This window comes from Varanus komodoensis, unplaced genomic scaffold (assembly GCF_004798865.1).
Source record: "Varanus komodoensis strain SLA01 unplaced genomic scaffold, ASM479886v1 scaffold19, whole genome shotgun sequence".
Classification (NCBI taxonomy): Eukaryota; Metazoa; Chordata; class Lepidosauria; order Squamata; family Varanidae; genus Varanus; species Varanus komodoensis.
In genome coordinates, this window is record NW_025335550.1 from 6861480 (window position 1) to 6879606 (window position 18127).

Here is an 18127-nt window from a genome sequence, read left to right on the forward strand (position 1 = left end):
TAAATAAACAGAATAAATAAATAAAGTAACAAAAGAGAGGGACTTCTTGGTGCTGGCCCCACAATTATGGCATGAAGCCATCAGTGAATCCTCCCTGGCGTCAACTTTGTAATTGTTTCAGTGCCAAGTTAAAACCTTCCTTACTTCCAGGCATTTGGCAACAAATGATAGGTTTCTAGCCAAGACATTGAATAAGTGTGTGTTGTGTGTGTTGTGTTGTGTGTGCATGCACACCTGCCCCTTATTTATATGCTTGCTATTAAACTGTTCCTTTTATTATGCACAGTATGATATTTCTCAGTTTTTAACGACCCAGAGAACCTTGGCTATGGCAAAGTATAGAAATGTAACAAAAGGAATGAATTATGAGCCTCTGAATTCAAATGTAGCGATCCAAAGCATCAAAGGCTGACTTTAGTAGGGTTCTGAACATGCTGCATTTCCATTTACTTGCCTTCTTAACTTATTGCAACATCTGCCCTTGAAATGCAGTGAATTATGCAGATTATGCAACCACATCCAGGTCCTCAAGAAGGAATAACTAACAATACCTAACAAGCGAACGGACCTTGCCAATGGGGCAGCGCTTGCGATAGTCAGCTCTTTATTTAGCAGGTGTTCTAATCAGTAAACTTCCATCAGTATCCAGGTGACATGCGTGCACAGGGAGAAAGAAACCTGCCTGCCGATATAGAATGACAAGTTCGGTTTTCAAACTATTCTGTAACGCCACAAGGGGGTGTCCAGAACTCAGAACTGAATGTTCTGCGGTGAACTAGATTTAGTTTCATTTTTGGAGGCGCAGAGCTATTTCGTGCAACGCGTCAGAGCTGTCCATCGCCACAGGCCTTGCTCCTGGAGAAAGGAGAAGAGGATTCCACCTAGTCCACTGGATGCCGCAAACAGAAGCAGGAGCTGGTTTGAATTAAGCAGGCCTTAAGACGGACTCCACAGAGCTGTTCTAAAAACATGGGGAAAGTCCTGCTGGATCCAACTAAAGGCTCACAAAGTTCAGAATTCCGATCCTGTGAGAGACCCACAATTAAGGCAGAAGCTTAATAGCAGCTTCCTCTTGTAATTCCCAGCAATTGGCCTGCAGAAGCATTCCACCTCGGATCCGGGAGGTCATCTAGAGCCGTCGTGGATACTCGCCAATTACAGCCTTCTCTTTCATGAACTGATCTAATCCCCAGCTGTCCTCGTGGGAGACCGTCACCACATCTTGCAGTGGTAGCAAATTCCACAGCTTATGTAGTCACCATGATGGCCGTCTCACATGGCCATCAAAAATATTTCTTCCAATTTGGGCAGGATCATCTAGGAGAATGTGCCTTCGCCTTTTCTCTCTCTTTCTCTGAGAATTTGATGCTCAATGAATAAATGCAAGAAGAAGGGTGGACAAATTATTTTTAAAACATGGAGAGTAGGACTCAATTTCCCCTGCAACTGAACTTTCAAGGCCTAGTGAGACCTTATCTTCCATCTAAGAGACCTGCAACACATGGTGGAAATTTTTCCGATGTACCCTTCTCTTCCCAAATAATCAGATGTGCTGTTTCCCAGGAGTTAAGTCACTAAGCCCATAATATGGAAGTATGTCAGAGTTGCACCAGAAGTGATCTAATTTCAGTTCAGACAATTGAATTAAATCCATATAATTTCTTCCTCGGGATTTATACTCCAGGAAGCAAATTCTTCCTTAGCTGGCTCTCTGTTAAATTATTTCCTGTCTGGTTTGAACCATCTGTGAATGCGAAACGGAAATGTCAGGGTGGTATTCATGACCACAGTTTGCTCCTAGAGCCAAAAGCAAACAAAAATTAAACAGTGGCTTGCACAAAACATAAACAGAGCAAGGCTAGATCAGACCAAGCTAGTCCAGCAAAAGGAGTGGGTCCTTAGTGAGGCTGAAGTCAAACCCTGCTAAGTTCTTTGAGGCTTAGTTCTCAATAACTTGTGTAGGAGCACTGCTGGCCTCCTGGAAGCAGCTCTAAATCCTGCTTTTCAAGGTCTCATGGACAACACAATGGCCATGCTCTACCCATCGGTCTCCTCCTTTCCACCATGGCCACCAGCTGCTCTTGCTGCTCAACCTCTTCCCCATCATGGCTACCACTTGCTTGTTGGACTGGCAGAGAACCGACCCTGACCAGGCCAGGCATCCTCTTCCCCAACAGCACAGGGAACCTGCAGCCCCCTTCCTGTTTAAGCCATGTTCACACACCCACCACTGAACTGTGGCTTGGGGATGGCCAGAGCACTATTGTACCGGAAAGGATTTTGGTTTTTGTTTGTTAATGCACTTCCCACCTTTCTCCCACGGTGGGACTCAAGGTGGCTCCGTGTGGTGCCCAGCTGGTCTCCCCTCCAAGCTCAGGCCGGCCCCAGGCCTGCTTAGCTTCAGCATGGTGGATGTGCATTGTGCCTTCAGACCAGAGCATCACTCCACACTCAGTCTTTCCCCTTTAAAGGGAACGGAAGGCACTCGCTGTGCATCATCCTCTCCGGCATCATTGTGGCAGCCAAAGGGGGCCCTGGCATGGGCATTTGGCGGCATCTGCAAGAGGCCACGCCAAAGGCCTTTCTGGACAGCATGCAGCCCTCAGTGCCAGCCCCGTGCTTTTGTGAGCCCTTCGGAGAGACCCACGCATGGGGGCCCCTCTCAGGGGGTCCTCACCATGCTAAGCAGTTGCCCCAATCCTCTTCCTCACCAGTGCCCTACCTGCTTGCTTGCTTGCCGAACAGGCGGTGGCACCTGCAACTCCTCCTCCTCCTCACCACCACCATCTAGGTCAGGGCAAGAGGCAGCTGAGCATTCCAGCAGAGAGGGGCAGCATCCAGGGGAACGTGGTCAGGGGGCCCCTTGGGAGGAGCTGCGCCATGATGCCAGCCCTGGCTCACCTGCAGGTACCTCTTAGCACCATGGGAAGCTGCCACCGTGGGTCCACCAGAACTATTTATACAGAATGGGGCTTTCAGACCTTCTCACCTGGACGTGCCGGGATGGAATCGAGCATCTTCTGAGCGCAGACTGTGTTTTCTGCCACTATGCCATGGCCTTCCTTTCCTTTCCTTTCCTTTCCTTTCCTTTCCTCTGCAGCAAGTACTGCCTCATTTTACACACTCAGTGGTGGAGGAAATGCCTTTGGGGAGCACCATATTCCAGGGTCAAGCCACTGTCCCAGAATCAGAGGCTGGGCCTGAGCCTCAGTGAACCCTGCACCAGTCAAGCCCTGGACGGATACAGAGCAGCTTTTTCTTAACTTAGCCAGCCTGTTACATAACGCCCAGGGGAGAGAAACGGGCCGTTGCGCAGAGCCTGCATTGCGAAAGGAGCGGCTGCAATTGTCCTCTGCTGGCAGTAGCATTCTCCCCCCCACCCTCGCCGCCTGGTTCCCTCCGGAGGCATTGCATTGCACCTCCCATCATCCTCTGCCAGCATGGCCATTAGGCTGGGATTGATGGGAGTTGCAGCCCAAGCGCAGCACGTCTGGAAGGCACCAGGCCGGGGAACATTGGTCTTCGTGCTATGCCGTCTGCTGGGAAACTTTGCCTCTAAGCCCAGTTCTGGAAGGCGGCACCTGTGACTCAGTGCTGCTAAAACGCATCTTGGAAGACTTGCTTCCAGAAAAAGAATCCAGGCTTAGTTTGGTGGCGTGTTTTGAATTTCTCTAAGGGCGTGCAAATGCATTAAGGGAAATAAGGGAGCTGGTCGTCTGGGGACAAATAGTTTGGGGCCTGGTTCTGCAACCAGGTTCTCCCCTGCCACCCTTGGCGCTCTCCCTGAGATTGGTGGAGGGGAGAACCTGATTCAGTGGCCATCACACTCCAGGCTGGGAAAATATCCTGCAGCAAGCGAAGTCAGAGCAGGTAGCCTCCTCCCAGGAGCAAACTCAGCGCCGTGGCCAACCAAAACTGCTCCGCTAACAATGAAAGCTGCAGAGATGTGGGAGCCTTCTGCACACCGCAGCGGCCTGGGAAAACACAGCAGCGTGAGCACTTGCAGGCCCCAAAGACCTTCCAACTGGGCAGCGTCTTTCTCCCAGTGCCTCCTTACAGTCAAGGACTGGGTTCCACATAGACTCCCCTCCTATCCTGAAAATGCTTCACAGGTAGCCTTGAAACTTCAATGTGTTTGGCTGCTCCCTTGGACCTTCTCCTCCTCATAATCAGATGGATCCATTTGAACAGTCTGTGAGGTTCAATTTCCAGATCTTTTAAAGAATTTTTTTAGCATCTAGCCTGCATGCTGTGGCCCTTTTTAATTGTTTTTATAGATGTTGAATTCATTATGTTTTAATTGGTTTTTATGTGTTTTTAATCTGCAGGCATATTCTACGCATTGCAGGCTGCTTAGGAAGGCCTCAACAATTATAGGTGGCCTATAAATACATATAAATAAATAAATGGAATGGAATACGCTCCCCAGAGAGATTTGCCTGGCACCAATGTTATATTCTTCTCAGTGTCAGGCAAAACCCTTTTTATCTTCCTGTTATTTTAATGTTTCATTGATTTTATTTATTTTTTTATTTAAAATATTTATAGCCTGTCCTATACGAAAATCATCCCAGGATGGCTTTAAAAAACTATAATTTTCGATAAACAAAGCAACAAATAGCAACAATCAACAGCAAAAACATAACACCAACAAAACCAAAATCAAAATGCGACTGTGAGTATTAAAATCGATTCAAATTCCTAGTTCTTAAAATAGCGGGTATATAGAAAAGTTTATTAACCCCATTTTAACTGGGGATTTAGTATATTAATGGTCAGATACTGTGGGGCTTATTCTATTCTACTTATTTATTGTAAGCCATCCCGAGACGTTCTGTAGGGGACGGGATAGAAAAGCTTTTGATTAATTAATAGATAAAGGGTGAAAGATGGGCCCAGTCTTCTTCGTTTTCCATCCCATCACAAAGTTGCCTTGGTGGGACTGGCAAAAGATGCCCTGCCATGCGATTTCTGAGCCATGCTTCCTGCCATGGAAGTAGGCAGGAAAACCTGAGCCCTAGAAGAGGTACGGGAGTCAAGAGGTCTGCACAGCGGGTGCCCTGAAGGGGCTGAGCGTTCTCATCTTGCTCACGCAGTCCGGAGAGGGAAATTCTTGTCCTGGGCTCTGTTAATCAGTGTCCCCCGGTGAATCGTGCTTTGAGAAGGAAGACAACGACTCCTTATGACATTCATGAGGAATCTGTGTCTTGTCAGACACCCAGTTGTGCGTGAAATATTGATCTGAAGCTGCTACACAGAAGGAGAAGAGTCAGCAGGTCAGCCAGATAAGGACAAGAATGAGAGGCTTGTAGCCGGGGGTGAGCTACAACAGAAACCGTTGGGTGTTCTTCGAAGATCTTGAAGTTGAGGCCAGTCTCAAGGGATGTTCCAAAGAAGTGAACCAGGTGTACTTTCCGTGACATGGAGACATGGGAAAACGGAGCAGAGTCCCCACAAGGTCAACTGAGGCAACCAGGCCTTCTTTTCGTGGCACCTCTTGCGTGTACCGGAGGGTCTTCATCCTGTCTTTGTGGTACATGGAAGACTTTTTTTGATATACATCAAGTCCATAATGGCTCTCCAGAATCTCTCTCATCCTGACACACAGTAACTGAGATTGGCTATCCCCCTGGAGCAGGTGGGAAATTCCTTGTGAGACAATGACCTATTTCTTTTTCCAGCGAGAGCCTGGGGATGAGGGAGATTCTGGATTTGGAAGAACCCCCAAAACTGGAGTTCTGAGAGTCCAGTGTTTTCGGAAACACGCGTTGGACAACCACATGAGCACAGCTGGCTGGAGCTGGGGGTCAGACTCGGTGGCTCAGGAGACCCCTTCTGACTCGCCTTTTCCTATGTTTCTATGTCTCCCAAGCAGAGGGGAAGTGGTGGAGACGCCCTCTCTCTCGAAGGGGATGCCTGTCAGAACTGCTGGCTTGGACTGGGAAAAGGAGTTTACTCCTCACTCATGGCCTCTGGCGAAGCACCGGCCCCATCACCAGCTTCCTTACTCAATGGTGCAGCCATATTTTTAGGTGGGACCTGAGGAAGCAGGCGCATTGCACTAGCCAATCCCACCCTCAAACACACACGCCCCCTACTGGAGAGGATGGGGAAGGCCAGGGTAAAATTTAAAATGGTGACCTCCCCTCTTATTTCTGATGCAGAAAGTATGTTAACTCACCTAATGAGCATAAATGACATCAAACCAGAAATCTGATAACTTATTGCTCATTGTTTCATAAGGAAAACAATGGATGCTAAGGATACAGTGAAAACAGGAATAGCAAAAGAAGCCAAAAGAAACCAAATAGTTATGCTATAACTAAAAAGCTGAACACTAACGTAGAGCTTGTTTGCTCAGAAATTCAGTTTTGAACATGTACTGCGAGAACACCAGTGCAAAAGCAAAACAAGCAAGCAGATAAACAAACCCAGGTATGTAGAGAGAGTAAGCACCCTCTACACTGCAGCCAATGATGAATATCTAGGGAGCCCTGGTGCCGCAGCTGAGAACGAAATACATATTCTTTCACCCTGAAGAGGCCTCTGGCTGAGCTGCACACTTTGCAAAATCAGAAATTAGCACTGCGGTGCAGACTAGGTGGTCAGCCAGGCAGTTCATGCAGCAGTGCTTCTGGTCCTCTAGGAGCAGCTTCCTTCTTTGACATCAAGTGCCCAAGAAAAAGCAAAGAGCACCCACTGTGAATGTGAGAATAACGAAGGCTTGAAAAGAGTAAGGCCTCTTCAGGTAATCTCTTTATTTTACCCTCTAACTTTGAGCACCAGATCTCGGCTCTACGTCTCACTGTAACTGCAGAAAAACAAACTTTACTTGTTACAGGCAAACAAACTTAGTCTAACCTTAGTCCATAATACAAAGTTGCGATATTTAATTCTTCCATGGTTGTGTTAACTGTTTTAGCTTTTTTTTTCAGGATCACTTAACAGTTATAGGGTGGTTGAGACTATGAAAAATCCACCTCAGTCAGGGAAAGTCTTGAGTAAGCATCTTTTGCTCAAGATGAGATTTTATTGTGACCTCATCCTGAATTTTCAGATGGTAAATATTTTAAAATAAATTCTGCTTTAGTTCTTTTCAAAGTTTTTTTCCCCCTATTCTTCAATCACTCCTGTTCTTAAAACAAACTGTCATTCTTCAAACACAGACGGTCATTGCCTATCATGACACAAATTAAAAAGATAATTTTCCAAAAGAACAAATGTACATGTGGGGTATATACATTTGCCCCACCTTGCCTAAGGAACAGCTTGGAATCAAGATGTGGAAGGGAGTAACCTAAAATTCTTGAAGTTAAAGGAGCAAGAGATGAGCTGTAATAAGGGTCTGTGAAAGGAAGGAAAGAAAGAATTTGGTCTGCAAGAACCCTTTTAAAAACTTCTCCTTCTTTGGTATTTAATTATTTTGGCCTTTTGTTTCAGGTATTTTGTCCTTTGAGGCCTCCACCTCTGACACATGGATGGAAAAAAGCCATGGGCTGAGGTAGGCATTGAAGGAGCGCTTACGTCCATATATGCCCGGCCGCCCCTTGAGATCTGTGGGAGAGGCCCTTCTCCGGGAACCCTCCGTGAAGGAAATTAGGAGGGTAGGTACTCGGAGGAGGGCTTTCTCTGCGGTGGCACCCAACCTATGGAATTCACTCCCCAAAGAGGTCCGCCTGGCGCTGTCGTTGTTTTTTGGCGCCAGGCGAAGACCTTTTTATTCAAACGTTATTTAAATTGTTAATATTATTTATTTATTTATTTATTGGCCAGGTCGACTCAAATTATATCATATTGTTTTTATATTGTGTTTATTTATTATTGTGAGCCGCCCCGAGGCTTTGGCGAATGGGGCGGCATAGAAGCCTCCTCAATAAATAAATAAATAAATAAATAGGCATTGTTACTCCAGTTCCACAATCACATGAACAACATGGTTGCGTTGATAGGGCCCAGCTGCTGAAATCACTAGATAGACCTTGAGTTGCATCAGCTCTGAGGCCACATAATTTGTATACTTTGACACGGCCGTGGTCAAGAGTGGTCCTGTCGAAACCCTTATTGTCCAAGAAGCCCCCTGGTTAGGTGCTCTAGGAAAAGGTAGAGATCTTTCAAGAGCAGACTCGGAGGCTGGGTTCAGACAACAGACAGACCATGGTGGGTGCTTTTATTTTATTTTTTTATTTTTTACCATTGTTGGCCTCTTGTATTGTCTGAACCCAGTTGTGGCATTCCATGATTTTATATCTGCATGTCCCACAATAACTACACAGAGGAGTTGTCTTGGATAGAGGAGATTTTTGGCAGCAAAATTATGTCCTTTGTAGATGAAGCCACCTTGGCTACATTCAGACAAACTACATCTTTCAGGCCTGGTGAAGGAATATATAAAATTGGCCCACAGTTTAGTCTTCCAACATCTGAGATTCGATGGGAAAGAACAGGCTGTTCATGTTTAGTCCCTGATATCACTGGATAAGGCTGGAAAAATCTCCTTCAGGGTGTTGATGCTAACCAATGTACACAATTTCAGCTTGGATGCATGAACGATCTGAGACAGCATTTCTGTTTTCTTATCTGGCTATCTAAATTCCACAGCAGGGGCTTATTGCCCAGAAATAAAATGTAGTCTTACAGCTGTTGTGACAAAAAACCTGCAGGTCTTACGAGTATGTGAAACTTCCCTGTGTACATTTTCCCTAAAAAAGAACATGTAAATTTTTATTATGGGAAAAGGTGTCGCAGCAGGTATTAGCTTTTGTGTGGCTTTTCAGTTGTCACTTCTAATTGCATACAATTTTCTCCTATTAAGCTGCTTTTACCCAATGGTGTTGTCTAAAATGAAATCTAGATGTAAGCCATAAACTCCAACTCCCTGCCAGGAACAGAAATTCGTCCTACAGTTATTTCAAGAAAAAGGAGGTACCCCTTCAGTTCTAGATGAAGTAATTGGTTGTCAGCTTGATCGAAACAGAATGTGCAGCCTAGAAATCATTTATTTATTTATTCCGTTTTCATATCTTGGTGGTGGGTGTTTCCCCATAGCCAAGGCTCCCTGGTCCCTTAATGGCAGTTAAGAAAAATGTAAAGCCAACGCACAGCCACACATACAAGATAAAGTCGACTTAAAACAACACAACTGCAATAGCAGTTGTGAGTGAATGAGGCTGGAAGTGTGGCAAGATTAACATGCCAGATTAAAAATGATGTTAAAGATTAAACAGTGAAAAAGCTGGGAGAATAAAAAGGTCTTCACCTGGCGCAGAGAAGAATACAGAGTAGGTAGGCGCACCTTATGCCACAACCAGGGAGCCACCACCCAAGGGCTGTCCTCCTGGTAGGCATCCACCTCGCTTTCTTCAGAAGGGGCTCCAGGAGAAGGTTCCTTGGGGATGGCCTCAGGTTCTGGGTAGATACATACGGGACAGGATGATCCTTCAGATATCCTGGCCCCGAGATATTTAGGCTTCAGTACCATATTGATAGACTCCATGGATTCCAGGAGCCTCGATATATCCATCGAACACGTCCTCCAGTGTAGAACTAAGAGCCCTGTTGTTGCTCTTTGGTTTCCTTGATGCTTCTCTCGTGGAACTGCTAAGCGAGTTGCTCAGGTTGCTTTTGGCACAGGGAACTAGCGGAGTTCTGAGCAGAGCTGGCCGTTTGCCCAGAGATGGCCTTCCCCTCAATGGGATGCTCCCAGCACAGCCAAGGCAGAGGAATCGGGCACACTACACTATCCTTCTAGGAGCTGAGGTGCCAACACCCGTAAGTCCCTCCACAGCTGGTTGTGATCTCATTTTATTTATTTATTTATTTAGAAAATTTCTATGCTGCCCCATTCGCCGAAGCCTCGGGGCGGCTCACATCCATAAATAAACTTCCATAAAATAATATAAATTAACAGCATAAATTAAGTCGCCCTGGCCAAAGAATAAAATGAATAAATACTATTAACAATTAAAATGACATTTGAATAAAAAGGTCTTCGCCTGGCGCCGAAAAACAAATAACAATGGCGCCAGGCGGACCTCTCTGGGGAGCGCATTCTCATCCCTCCTGAGGCTTCAATAAAGTCACTGTCTCCTTGTGGCATCCCAAATGGCAGGGCACGGAGCTCCAAAACTTCATAAAAGGGACACATTCACATTCCCAAATCAAACTACCTGTTAACTAGTGCCCAGATCAAACACTCACATCCCAGGGCAAATAAAAATTATTTTATGCATAAGTGTTGTTTTACGAACCCAGGTCTCCCATGCCCCAGTGCAACGCTCTAACCATTACACCATACTGGCTTTCAAACCTTTTTGGAAAGTATCTTTGCCCCAGTGCTGTGTAGGAATGGCCTGATCTTTAAACAGCAAGAAGAAAAGTAATACAAGCGCACTTGTAGCGGCCTGTGACAGCCTAATGCTATTAAAAGGCTATTATTGCTCAATTGCTCTTACAAATGCATGCCGAAAAGGCTGGGGCAATTTAGTTTAATCAAATAAACATACATTTCAAAATGCAGTAAATTAAACAATCTGAAATCTCATTAATCTGAATATGAATAAATATTCATATGCCAAGTCAGGGAGAGACTGGGCCGAGAGAGGCCTTTTTGGCCTCTTTATTAGATATTATAAGGTAGGGAAGGCAATATTCCTTTTAAACAGGAATGTGAATTCAATAAAAACTTCCCCCTTAGCTGAGCCTGTTTGTTTACCTAAATGATTTATATACTGCTTGCCATCCTACAATCTGTAAGCAGTTTACATTAAAAAATGTATCAAAACCAGTTTAAAAACAGTCCAAAATCGCAGAGAAATAACAGAGAAACATTTTGCGAGTCAGGAAATCCCTGAAGAAATAGGGATTCGACAGGCACCTGCAGTTCTCCATAGCTTCTGCCTCTTGGCCCAAACTTGGGCCAGCATTCCAGCTGTGAGCTGGTGATTCACTCTTTGACATATTGAACCAGTATGGACTTCCTTGGAAGTCCTCAGGGGTTGATTTATATAGGGGAGGATGGTCCAATAGCTTTTGTTTCTGGAGTTAGTGGTCTGGCCAGCAAAGTAGAAAATTGCTTACTGCCTGGGCCCATCTTCCCAAACGCAGTTACTCTTGAGTGCACCATAGAAGAGTTGAGTTGGAAGGGGCAACAAGCCCATTCGGTCCAATCCCCCAGCGTAGGACTTGGAGGATCCTTAATCCATCCAGCTGCATCTTGAATGCCCCTAGTGTGGGAAAGCCTTAAATTGGGACTTCAACTGGCAGCCAGTGTAACCGGTAGAGGACCGGTGTTATATGTAAATACCTGCCTCTCCCCGTTAATATCCTGGCCGCTCTGTTTTGAAGCAATTGAACATCCTTATTTACATCTGCTTCCATGTACCCGATTAATCCCAATTACAGGCCTCTTTTGCAACGGTGCAGTGAGCTTATGGTAGACATTATGCTGCACTTTAACAAAAGTGGGGAAATGACGTAGTAACTGAAAAATAAAGATGGGGCAGCATAAACCCATTCCTATCATTTCAGTCATCTCCAGCCAAAACACCTTTCCATACAGCATATTCTATGAATTCAGGTCTTTCTCTCTCTTAGGAGGAGAAAGGGAAGAACTGAAAAGCTTGCGGCTTGCAAGGGTGACAGTTTTGGTGCAATTCCTGTAGCAGCTCAGTGCGATTTATGGAGAAGCTTCCCTCTTTTCCAAACTGCAAAACTCGAGGAACTGCTAGTATGTGGACCACAAAACTTTAGGAGTCATGAACTATGACTTCCGATAGTTCTGTCCCCAGTTAAATATCTCAGCTCATTGAAAATTGTGTTTTAAATGAATTCTTATTTCTAAAAAGCAGGGGGAAGTAATGATTTTATATCCTTTTTGTGGATAATCCTTTTTCCACACAAAGTCCTTTTGCGCTGCCAAAGCAAACTCTATAATTTCAGGTAATGTTTCATAAGACTCCCACTTCATTTCTGCATGAACCGGGGAGGGGGGGGGATACATACCTCCCTCTGTTTGAGTTACTCCTGCAATAAAGACATTTCTTTCCTAATTGTACCATGATGTATTTTGGCCAAGGTACAGGGCTAGTACTTTCATTTTAAATGGGAATTTAATTATTTTTTCATCGGCACAGTGGCTTTTCCTTACATAGAATTAGCTCCATTTCATCATTCATTAATATATAAACGACTCTCCCTAGTAATGAGGATTAACAGTCCAAAGTAAGGTCGAAAGCTGGTTTTCTGATACGAAGCAGTATTCTGTGTTTCATTCTGTGTTCATTCCACTACACCACATTGGTTTTCAATACTTGTACTTTCAGTGTCTAGTGATACCTCCTGTCTTTGGTCTCCTTTTGCTTTTTTAAAGGATGGAGCAAATCATATAAAGGAAAAAAATGAAGAAAGTGACAGACTGGAAGAGTAACAGAGCAAAGCCACATCCTGGGCAAAGCCAGGAAATTGACTAGAGACTAGGAACGGATATGGAAGGGAGGCAAAATCCTCTCTAGCCTAGGAGGGACAGGTATAGGAGTCATGCCTGCTCGACAGTATTACTGTTGCTGTAAACAAGACACTAAGTGCACCTTCACAACTCCCTTTTCTGGAAGTCCTCACCAAATGAAGTGAGTGGCCACTAAGAGAGGGGGCTTGTCCGTTGTGGCACCCCCGTCGTGGAGCAGCTTTCCAGAGGTTTTCCTGACGGTCTCTTGGGCACCACGTGAAGAACTTTTTGTGTCCTCCGGCACCTTAGTTATTCTGTTTCTATTGTTTTCCAATATATTATTCACTTTTAAAGCATTGCTCTGCTGCTGGGTGGCTGCTGGCTTTTTTGTTTTGGTTTTATATTTTATAGCTTTGGCTGTGGGTGGACTGCCTAGAGAACTTCAGTTGTGGGATGACACAGGAATGTAAACAGCAAAACATTTAAACTGCCAGCAACTATTTCCTCTTCTTACTTTCTGTTCTGCTGAGGAAAAGGGTAACAGGCAAGTCTGAGTTGTGTTTCTGCCTGCCGGGGGCTTCTCCCGCTCCCTACGGGACTAGTATTACCTTCATCCGTTATACTGCAGCAATTTTCAACAACAAGCTCATCAAAGCAGCTCTTGAGCAAGTGATACCAGAAGATCAGCAGAATAAACCAGGAAATCACAAAGAAATTGTGCTGCTAGTAGATTCTACACCATTTTATGCCACACGGTGTTAAACAATATGTCATTTATCTGAACGGCTGGCAGGAAACTCGGCCACATTTGGTAGAATCCACTTCATAGGAACATCAGATACCGTGTGTCCGAAAATAAGACTGGGTCTTATATTAATTTTTGCTCCAAAAGATGCACCAGGACTTATTTTTTCATGTACAAAAATCTACATTTATTCAAATACAGTCATCTTCTGGAACATTGTCATAACTCTCCAAATCCCGAATTGTGTTGCAACGGACATACTAAATGCTGGGGGGTTTTTTGGGATAGGCCTTACATTACAAGCATCCTGAAAAATCATGCTAGGGCTCTTTTCTGGTTAGGTCTTATTTTTGGGGAAGTGGTAGGATGGGGCTATACATCTGTTTTCTCAAGCAAACTGGAACCTGGGATTTTCTACAACCACTGGGTAGAAGAAAAAGGTCATTTTGTGTCATCTCTAGCAGGTGAACCGGGCTGGCAAAGGATGTAGAAAAGTGCACTATAATTTGACTGTTTTAAACATGCCTTGCTCTTAAAAGGATCCATGGTCCTAAAGATAAACACACAGGGCTTAGAACTGGAGGAAGATCAAGGGACAGGGGAATTGCCAGACAGACTTCCAAGCAGGCAAAACAACCCTAGAGGTTTCGTGCTGATGCAGAAGTTTCACCTGTTAGTGAAAAATAAGTAGTCCATTTGGTTAGAAGCTTCTAACCTTGCACAGTGTCCATTAAATAAAGGCTAAATGTTGCAGTCTCAATTCATTTATACATTGTGCATATTATAGATTATATACATTTGGAAACTGTCGGGGGGACAAATGTTGAAGTTAGGGTGTCAAATTCAAAAGAGGACCGACTCCTGCACCCTTAGTAATTGTGCAGAAGAGGGGATTTAATTTAAAAACATGTTTTTTTTTTTAATTTGCCCATCTTTATTTGTAAGGTTGATGGAGCTGGGTACTTATTTTCTCCACCATATAGTGTAAAGGAAGGCAACATTGGGACAGGCCAATTAGGTGGAAATAAATTCTATTTAATCTAACTGGGTTTTTATTTCCAAAGGTATTAGTTTAGGACTGGAGCAGCTACGCTTGTTCCAGAGCTTGTTATGTACTTGGAACATGTTTACTTGGAAGTGAGTCCTGTTGAATTCTGCATAACTTTTTTTCCAAGTACGTAAGCGCAGGACTGCAGCTGCATAGCCTAAAGTAAGTCCTATTAAATTAAAGGAGACTTACTCCCTGGGAAGTTTGATAGCAGCTACGCAGTGTTATCCTATGAGTGTCCGCTCGAGAGTACTGAGGCCACGGAGGTTTACTCCTAGATCAAGTATGCAGAAGACGGCACTCTCCCAAGGCTTCCAGACTGATGGGAACTAGTGCTACCAGAGGGCACTGTACAGTTTTCCAGGTTCTTGTCCCCTTACCGCATTTTCTATGGCAAGAAAATAGAAGAAGTGGAAAATACGTGAAAGTTACAGAAAGAAGGCCTCCAGGCCACTGCAAGATGCTGTGAAAGGGGCAGGGTGACTGACCAATGAGTCTCACCTGAAAAAACAAAGTCAGAGATAGTTGTTAGAATTAACGGCTCGTTTATTTTTGTGTATTTTGCTAGGCGTATTGAAAAAAGAAACTGCAGAGTACATTCAATAAAGACATGGAGCCATTCCGATTCCCATTCTCCGTGTGTTCAGAATGGGGGTCACGGTGCATCTTTTAAATCTGGCTTTTCAATTATCATGGTTCTTATTTCGCTTTATTGCTTTCCATGCTTCTATCTAATTACTGTTTAATTGTACACTGCCTTAGTTAGTTTTAGAAAGGCACGACAGAAACAACAAACAATGTAATCCAAAACATATTTACTAGGATATTAGTTCCACTGAACTCAGTGGGACTTTGGGATCAGCTTGCACACATTTTCCCACCAACATAAACTGGTTTCATAGCCATGCTTTCTTCCCAGGGAATCCTGGAAGTTGCACTTCTGGGACTGAGGGGAAAGATCAATAGCACATGCCAGCACAGTCCCAAACTACAATTCCCAAGTTTCTTTAGTGCAGGGAAAGGGAACCCCCAGCATAAGGCCAAATCCTGCCCTTCTGGGATCCCACTCTGAGTTCCCCAAAAGGTCACACCCCTTTTCCTAGCCTCCTGTTCCCCAATGACCAATTGTTCAATTTCCCAGCTTTTGCGCAGTTTTTCTCCATTAACAGTTTGCTAATGGCATGAGAGTAAAGCAAAAAGGATTAAGACAAACACAGAACTTTCAGGACAGGTAAACATGCCTATCCCAAGGTGTACTGAAAGGAAGAAGCCTCAGGACTGGCCTAGGTTCGCATCTCTGAGGTGTACATGGGGAGCAAGACTTCCCACATGATTTCCTGATCAGATCAGAAATCCTGCCTTCAGTCTAAAGTTGCTTTTACAGTGTCAGGCTTTTGGCAGGCCTAGTATGGCGGAACTTTTATAATATTTATTTATTTAGGATATTTGTATGCTGTCCTTTGCAAAAGCCTCAGGATGGCTTACACAAATAAAATACAAATATCTAACACAACATAAATAAACGACTCACTCTGGCTGCAAGTAAAATATGATGATGAAATTCAATATTAAAACTTATTAAAATATTAAATAAAAAGGTCTTAACCTGGCACCGAAAAACATATAATGATGGCACCAGGCGGACCTCTCTGGGGAGCGCATTCCATAATTGGGGTGCCACCGCAGAGAAGGCCCTCCTCCAGGTACTCTGTCTCCTAATATCTTTCATGGAGGGTTCCCGGAGGAGGCCCTCTGCTGCTGATCTCAGGGGGCGGGAGGGCAAATAGGGAAGAAGGCGTTCCTTTAGGTATCCTGGTCCCAAGCCGTTTAGGGCTTTATAGGTAATAACCAGCACCTTGAATTGAGCCCGGACTTCGATGGGAAGCCAGTGGAGCTGATAGATAATCCAATTCAGCAGGTTGCTGAGGGTCCGCCCTCTGCCAGCCCATGTCCACTGGCCTTACCTGTCTGGAGAAGAGCTACAAGAGAGCATCAGGAGGGGGAAACCTTTTCCTAGGCATTACAGCAACATGGAACTTCCATGCTATTGGTAGTGCACCTTGGCAGCCGGAAGAAGCAGGCATTTCCAGGCCTGGACTTCTCCACAGCATCACTGACCGACCGCTGTGCAAACGATGGTCTAAACATGCCCTCCATCTGCCCCAGCAGGACTCCCCTTAGGATTTGAGGGTGCAATTCTGTACCTGTTTAGACTGAAAAAGCTGTACTGGAACTTGTAAGGCCTTTTTTCCTGCTTAAGCATGCACAGAATTGGACAATTCTTAAAAGTGGCATTAGCCAACCAGACGGCCCCTTTCCTCCATGGTGGAATTCCAGCAGTGAGACAGTGAAGAGACCTGGAATCAAATCCTCCCTCTGTTCGGAAGCAGCCGTGTCAGCCCTACATCCTCATCCTCATCATCCATGTTTATGTAAGGATTTTATTGAGCCAGCTCCAATGACCACCTCACCGAATGGAGGCAGGATGGTGCAGAATGGTAAAGAGGTGGGCTGCAACAGGTGGATGACGTGTTGTCAGGATGCTTGCATGGCTGGCATCTTAAAGCAATCCGGAAGATGAGTGCTGGAAAGTATCTTTTATTGTAGTCTGAGCTGGCCTAAGGGCATCATCCGCTGCAAGTTCGAAAAGGAAGTCCAGCAACTCCCAAAAGTCCCATCCTGGCGGGGAACGTTATTAGCGCAGCCTCTGATCTCCCCCATTTTTTGGACTAAGCATGCATGGAATTGTGCCCTCAAGGCATGACCTCCTGCACGTTTTGCAGTTCTGCCGATGCAACGCACGTGGGAAGCTTCAGCCGAGCAGCCTTACCTACCTTGCAGGGGTGTTGTAAGGATTAAACCGGGATTGGGGAGGAGAAGAAAGGAAAGGAGGGAGAACCCCTTATGCTGCCTTCAGCTCTTGGAATAGAAACGCCGCAGCAGTGAACAAAATGATGACGAAGGGCCCCTCTCCCCAAGCGCCCCCGTTTCCCCTCCGAGGGACCCGGGTGGGCAGCCCCCTCCCCGCTTCCTCTCCCCCTCAGCCCCTCCCGCCAACCGCCGCCTAACTCCGGCGGCAACCCTCCGTGAGCCAATCAGCGAGCGCGTGACAAATATGCAAATACGCCTCCTTGCTGCTCACTGTTCGCGTCCGTCCTCCCCGAGCCCTTCTACCGGCCAACTCAGAGCCCGACGCACTCGGCTCTTCCCCCTCCCGTTGCCTTTACCCCTCCCACAACACCCGCCCCGCCCCCCTCCCCTCCCCAAAATATGTCCCCTGCCCCGGTTGGCTAGGCTCGGGGAGGAGGCGGTGGATGGCGTGAATCCCCCCCGCATTTCTCTCACACCCCCTCCCTCCGCCCCTCGTGACCGAGAGCGCGCGCGCGCGCCCGCCCGCCCGCTCGCTCGCTCGCTCGCACGCGGGCGCGCGCGCGGAGAGAAACTTCGCCCATCGCCTCTACGCAGGCGGCGACGGCAACGGGGCGGGGCAGGAGTCTCGGGCGGGGGGAGCGAGCGAGCGGGCGAGAGAGAGAGCTGCGCCGCGCCGCGCCCCGCCCCCTTTCCCCTCAGCCGCCACCGCGCCACCTCCTGCCTCAGGCAGGGCCTCGCCAGCCCGCCTTCGCCCTCGCCCTGGCCGCCGCCCGCCCTCCGCCGCCCTCCGCCGCCAGCCGGTAAGCGCTGCCCTCGCGCCCCGGGCCGGAAGCCTGGGTGGGCGGGAAAATTCAGACGGGCCGGGCGGCGGCGGCAGCGTGCGCGGCGGAGGTGCGTGCGTGTCTGGGTTGGGGGGATTCCCTGAGGAAGAGGGGAGTGGCCGCCGCCGCCGCCGCGTCCTCCCTGCCGCCGGGGCCCGCACGCCCCCGCCCCCGCCCGCGGGCCGCCGCCGCCGCCGGCC

The 18127-nt window shown here is 46.5% G+C and overlaps 1 protein-coding gene across 1 annotated transcript in view; it reads left to right on the forward strand.

Annotated features, from left to right (window-relative positions):
• Positions 1-17888: 17888 nt before the first annotated feature.
• Positions 17889-18127, forward strand: part of CHD9 (chromodomain helicase DNA binding protein 9) — a 69737-nt gene continuing 69498 nt past the window's right edge. Inside the window, exon 1 of the mRNA XM_044427736.1 lies at positions 17889-17906. The gene's annotated coding sequence lies outside the window, so the exon portion shown is untranslated. The remainder of the gene's footprint in view (positions 17907-18127) is intronic.